This window comes from Chenopodium album, chromosome 23 (assembly GCF_948465745.1).
Source record: "Chenopodium album chromosome 23, dcCheAlbu1.1, whole genome shotgun sequence".
Classification (NCBI taxonomy): domain Eukaryota; kingdom Viridiplantae; phylum Streptophyta; class Magnoliopsida; order Caryophyllales; family Amaranthaceae; genus Chenopodium; species Chenopodium album.
In genome coordinates this window covers 12,591,223-12,597,533 of record NC_137856.1, presented here as the reverse complement: position 1 = coordinate 12,597,533, position 6,311 = coordinate 12,591,223, and positions in this window count along the sequence as shown.

Here is a 6,311-nt window from a genome sequence, read left to right as displayed (position 1 = left end):
AACCTAATATACTTACTTTGAAGCCTCGTACCTCTTTCTAATAACAAAATACACAAGTTAGTAAACTTCAATGAAAATAATAAAGAATAATTAAAGAATTAAATTAAAATCAAATTAAATAAAGTTTTGACTAGATTTGGACCAAACCCTCAGAAATTGTCAAACCTTGCACGTCTAGGGCGAAGGCAACTTCGAACTTGGCTAAGAGATTCTAAGTCTTGTGAATGCGGAATATTGTTTGTAAAAAGCTAGTTTAGAAAAAGAGGGAGAAAGAAAGCATATATTGCTCAAGAGAGAAAAGAGAGAATTAAGGAAGAGTTGATGATAATTGATGATTCTGAAAACAAGGATTCGGACCCTATTTATAATGAAAATAGTCCGGAAAATCATAGAATTTGATAAGGAATAAAACTACACGCTGTCGCCAGGAATCGACTCTGTCGCGACGCGACAGGGTCTGTCGCGCGGCGACAGACTTGTCGTTTGGCGACAACCTGTATTAGCGCGTTTTCTTCACGCGGAATCCGATCTTTAATCAACTTGATCTACGGAATCCGTACAGAAGATAAAATACGTATTTTTAAGATAATAAAACAATATTTTACTCCAAATAAAAGTCTATTTTAAAATAATTAATTATTAAATCTAATAATATTAGAATTAAAAAGAACCTTCTAGAAACTTCTAGGAAATTATAATTAATCCTAATAATTTTAGGAATAATAATTAACATTGGGCCCTCCTCTAGATCATTGGGCCGTATTTAAATAATTAACCGGGCCCAGTTTAGTATTTTGGCCATAACTTCCTCAATATTCATCGGAATTGGGCTTATAATATATCGTTGGAAAGGTCTCTTCGAGCCCCATCCAAATACACTATTATTGGACCTTAATTATGGACCAAACTAAACTGGTTTGGCTATTTTCAAATAAATAAAGTTATTTTCAAAAACAGAGAGAAAAGAATTTAATAAAAACTAAACCGTAACACTTAACTTTCAACCACTTTCACCTAATTCGATAATGGTTCGACGTGAAAGGCATTCATCACTGGGTTTGGTTTTGGGGAGACACAAATGGGTGTCTACAGGTTGTAATCACTGTAATTTGGAGTATGGCTTGAGCTTTGAATTGGGTTATAAATTGGGCTATAGTGTGGGATAGCACATCCACAAATTGGCTTAGAAGAAACAACATTAGACCTTTGGAGAAGGTGGGTGATACTTTAGAGTTGGTAATCTTTATATATGAATATGAACTTTAGGCCTTTATAATGTGAAAATTGGCTTTTGGGTTTGGACACCTACATGAGGTAGGAGTCTCATAACTTTGAGTTAGAGCAGGAGAAGGATAATTCTTATGCTTTAAAAAAAGTGGTATGGATTCATCAATAGAGGAAACAAGCTCTTTGTGAAGTTTTGGATAAACAAAAGAGTAGTTGGAAGTTCAAGTAATGAAGTTGGTCAAATTCTTTCAAGGTTTGGTTCTCCCCAAGTTTGGTGGTTCCACAACTCTCGTCTTAGGTTGATATATAGTCATGTTTAAGGTAGTACAGATCACTTTTGAATCGAGTCAAGGTTGCTAGCCACTTTCCCTCATGATGGTGCTTCTCATTCTCAAAGAAAGGTTTATACTTTTTAGCTCTAGGTAAATGGGTTAGAAATAATAGAATTAGCCATGGTGGTTGAGTAACACTTCAAGGTCAAACTTCTCAATAAGAGATAGAACAAGGGTGGTTAATTAACATGTATTAATCCCTTCACCTTTCCAGTAATAAAAAAAATCAAAGAATTCCTTCCTCCTATTATCAATCATTTTTATCTTGTTTACACATATAAATTATCAATTCTATGGTATTTCACATAAGCAACTCAACTCATAAATTCCATTTGCATTAAGCAATTCATAACTCAATGATAAACCAAGTATACTCAAGATCACCCAACCATGGGCAATAACTCAAAAATTCGGACCTCTAGACCATACTCTAAGGTGTTTTAACACCAACTTTAATGCACACATAATCGCATACTCAAGTTCAAATAATTTCAATTCTTTTTATTTTCGAAAATAATATATATGTACTTAAATCAAGATTAAAGGACGGTCAAGCCCGCGTCTCCCAGGAAAGTTACCTACGACGTTGAGGTGAGCCTTTCCTAGACAGAGAGACGTACCCATTATAGGCCTCCGTAGAGAACTCGAGAATCCTTTTCTCCTTCATCTTTCCACAAATAGGAAAATAGTTTTTCAGTAAAAATAAAGCTTTTGACTCTCACACAAATGTGAAACTCTATCTATCCTATATGCCCTTCTTAAGTCTACCCACCATTTTTATTATTAAACCAATTTTAATCTTTTTAGGACCGTTAAAACTGATACCACTTTGTAACACCCCCAAATCTCCCTCTACGGAAATACCAGTATAATACGTTAATTATACTGTAGAGATAGACTTGGGCGTATTACCGCCGCGTGATTACGCAAGGCTACTCAAACTTACTAAAATAAACCAATACTTTGCAGCGGAAACTCAACTTTCTTTTATTAATACTTATAAAAATAGTAACATTGTTATGAGAACTCAAAATAAACACAAGACCAACATTCCTAAACTAGGTGAAGCAAATCCCAGGACTCCCATATGCTCATTCATGACTCCACCTGAAAATAGTCAACACTGCTTACCATTACGGTAAACAGGGCGAACCAAAACAAATAGGAAATACGGATTAGCAAAATATGCTAAGTACGATAAGTGCAGGATAATGTAAACTCAATTTATTCGCAAACATGTTTTAGAACCAATTTCCAATAAGTAATCCAATAATTCCAAAACTCATGATTTAAAACCAATTCCAATGATTCAACATTCAAAATAATTGATAAACCAATTCCTTTAAAAATCCAATTCCTTTTTGAACCAATTTCTTTTAAATCCAATTCCTCACCCAAGTGTGCACACCCCCCAAGCTAGTCTCCTTATATTACAAGGCTATTCTTGAGGAAAGACTAGGTCATACAAAGTCCATAGTCTTATCAATAAACCAAATCCGCATAGTGGGATTACCAACATGCTTATAAAGCATTAATAATAATATTTCAATGGTTCAATAATAAATCCTTTTAACATCCAATAATTCCAATATAATTCAAACTCCTTCCACATACTTTCAAAATCAAAACCTTTAAAATAAATACTTGAGAATAAAATCTCATATTAATAAATTTCAAAATCAATAACTCTTCCTTGAAAAAAACCTTTTATTTAATTCATTAAACTTTTCAAATTAATTCCTTTAAACATGATAAGTAATTCGATCAAACCATTCAAAACATAATTTAAAAATCAATCATTCAAAATACTTTTATCAATACCTCCAAACATAATTTATTTCAAAATCACAATTCAAATCAATTTAATTCAATCACCAATCAAATCATATAAAATATGTTATTCAAACCAATCACTTTCAAAGGTATCTAGCCACCTAACGTACCTTGATCCTTGCTTAGCAAACACACCAAAAGAACCTCAAGAATCTTGATAGAACACACCCTACAAATAAATATAACCTTAATCAATATAGGGTTAACAAATAATTAAAAACCCCCAACTATATGTACATGAACCTTTTAATTAATTTCTCATAAACATCATTAAATATGATTTTAAAAATACTCATAATAATTTTCATAAATCCCCCATCATAATAATAATAATAATAATAATAATAATAATAATAATAATAATAATAATAATAATAATAATAATAATAATTGAATAAGAGAAGAGAAGAAGAAAAGATAAGAAAACAAGAAAGAGAGAAGTATTGGATTTGCGTTGGAAAGAATAGGCAGAACTTGCAGAGGCTATAACTCCTTCGATATAACTCCGAATTGGGTGATTCTTGAGCCTAACCTCAAGGATTTTTTGAGAGGAACAATCTTCTATGAAACGTCAATACCCCAAAAACTGACCTGAAGTGCCCGAAAATTGGTTTCAAAGATAAACGAGATGATTTGTGTAAAATTAAGGAGAAGAAAAGAAGAGAATTGGTGTGAAGAATGTGAGAGCCTGAGAGGTATGAAGGGGTATTTATAGGCTAGTATGAGCATGAATTATGGTAGGAAAATGTAGGAAGAATTATGGTAATTAGGGTTTAAGAGATTACTTGGAGAAGTGAATAAAGAATTAAGGAAAGTTTGGATATTAAGGTGATTGTGTATACTTGAATATGGAAGGTATGTATGTCATGAAAAATAATAAGGAAATTAGAATTACTTGGGGAATAATCAAGAGGAACAAAAGGCAAGAGAATATGATGATTGGATACTAAAAAGATGGAGAATTAGAATTAAGGAAAATAGGAGATTCCCTTACTAGTATTTAGGAAGATTTTGCTCGGTTTAAGGAATAAAAATAATTGTGTAAATAATATAGAATAATTAAATAAATAATTAATTAATTAAAATACCAACTATTCACCAATAATTAACTAAGAAAATCATATTTTCTATACATAGAATATCCAAATTTCCTAGCTAAATAAATGGGAATTTTCGGCCATAATAATTAATTTATAAAATATTATTTTTCTTAAATTAAAATATCCGAAATATGTAAATAATCCGGTTTTTAAAATAAGATAAATGGGTAATAAATCATATCCAAAATAATGATTAGTTTTCAAAATGCTTTTGGCGCCAAAATTCAAATATTATTTTGGCTCCAAATAATAAATTTACTAAAATACCCTTTTTATAAAATAATCCTTAATTAATTAGGAAAATACGTATGAAAATACGGGGTATTACAGTTGAGCACCAAAATGAGGATAACTAGGGGGGTCATGTCCTATTTTGTTTCATACTATACTCTCATATAAAGTCTGCCAAGAACCCAGGATCATTAGTGGTGCCAACATGAATGGTATAGATGTCTTTATTAGGTAACCTCCTAATCATTTTGAACACATCACCATCATCTTCTAAATTCTAATATTTCCCTTTATAAACATACTGAAATGTGGGAAACAAGATATCTACACATCCTCTATTGGATCATCCGATCTATTTCGCGAAGTTGATCTTCAAACTCGATGCAAGTATCCATCAAGTTGTCTTTACCTATTTCTACTTCAATGTCAGCAACTACCCTCAAGTACTTAAATCTAAAAAACCACCCTATTCTCAGCCATTTTTCAAATAAAATTGAAACAAACATACAACAAAAAAGCCTAATTGCAGTTTAATTACTAACATGCAATTTTAATTTCAATAAACAACATTTCACTAAATTAAGTCAAATCAAGAACCCTAATTTTTGGGTTTCATAAAATTATAACAAAATCATTGAATTAAAGCCACAATTGGTAGTACAAATCAAAATTTAATAACATATGAACCACAAGTACACAAAAATTTCAACTCAATTCAACTTCCAATTACGCAATTGTCTAGAAAATTAGTAAAAACTAACCTCTTTTTTCGCCTCTACAGTGCTTCACAAATGCGTCCAAGCTCTTCCTAAGCCCTTCGCAATTCAGTAACAAACTAGAACCCTAAGTTTTAAACAATCCCTTTGCAGAATTAAAGTGAATCGATTACAGTACAAGATTTATACAGAAGCAAATGGGAAAAAAAAAAGAAAAAATAAAAGAGACGTTATTTTAGAACAGGAGAATTAACAAACTAGCCATTAGTATGGGGGGACCTACTAACGAAAAACTTGACAGAATGTAGACGGAGGTACCAAAAGTTATAGTTTTACCTTTTGATTGGTACCAATTTACAAAAATAAAAAAAAAACTAATAAAAAAAAAATTAAACGAGTGCGAAAATTCAATTAGATCCATATTTGATGTACCAAAATTCAAAATTTCCTTTTGATAATTTTACATCAAATTTTGACATTTTCATATCAAATTTATATATTATTATATTAGATTTTGGTATTTTAATATCATATTTTGCCTAATTTCTTATTTTGACAAACTCCATTGATCTGTTAACTTGCTAGAGCAGATGATAAAACCTCCTTTCTCTCTCCCTGAGTAATATTTTAATAGACCCTAACACCCTTTAAATCTTTAATTACTAAGATTATACTTTGCCAAACCAAAGGTGGATCTCACAAGTCACAACTGGTAATTTGGTATGCCATCTTATACACATGCAATTGTCGAAATATGTCAAACCACTCTATGGGATCAAAAGCCTTAATTAATTTCGCGATTATCCATTTCGATGCCCTACAAATCTTCACCAGAGATTCAATCGTCACATAACTCGATCTTCGGTTCTTCA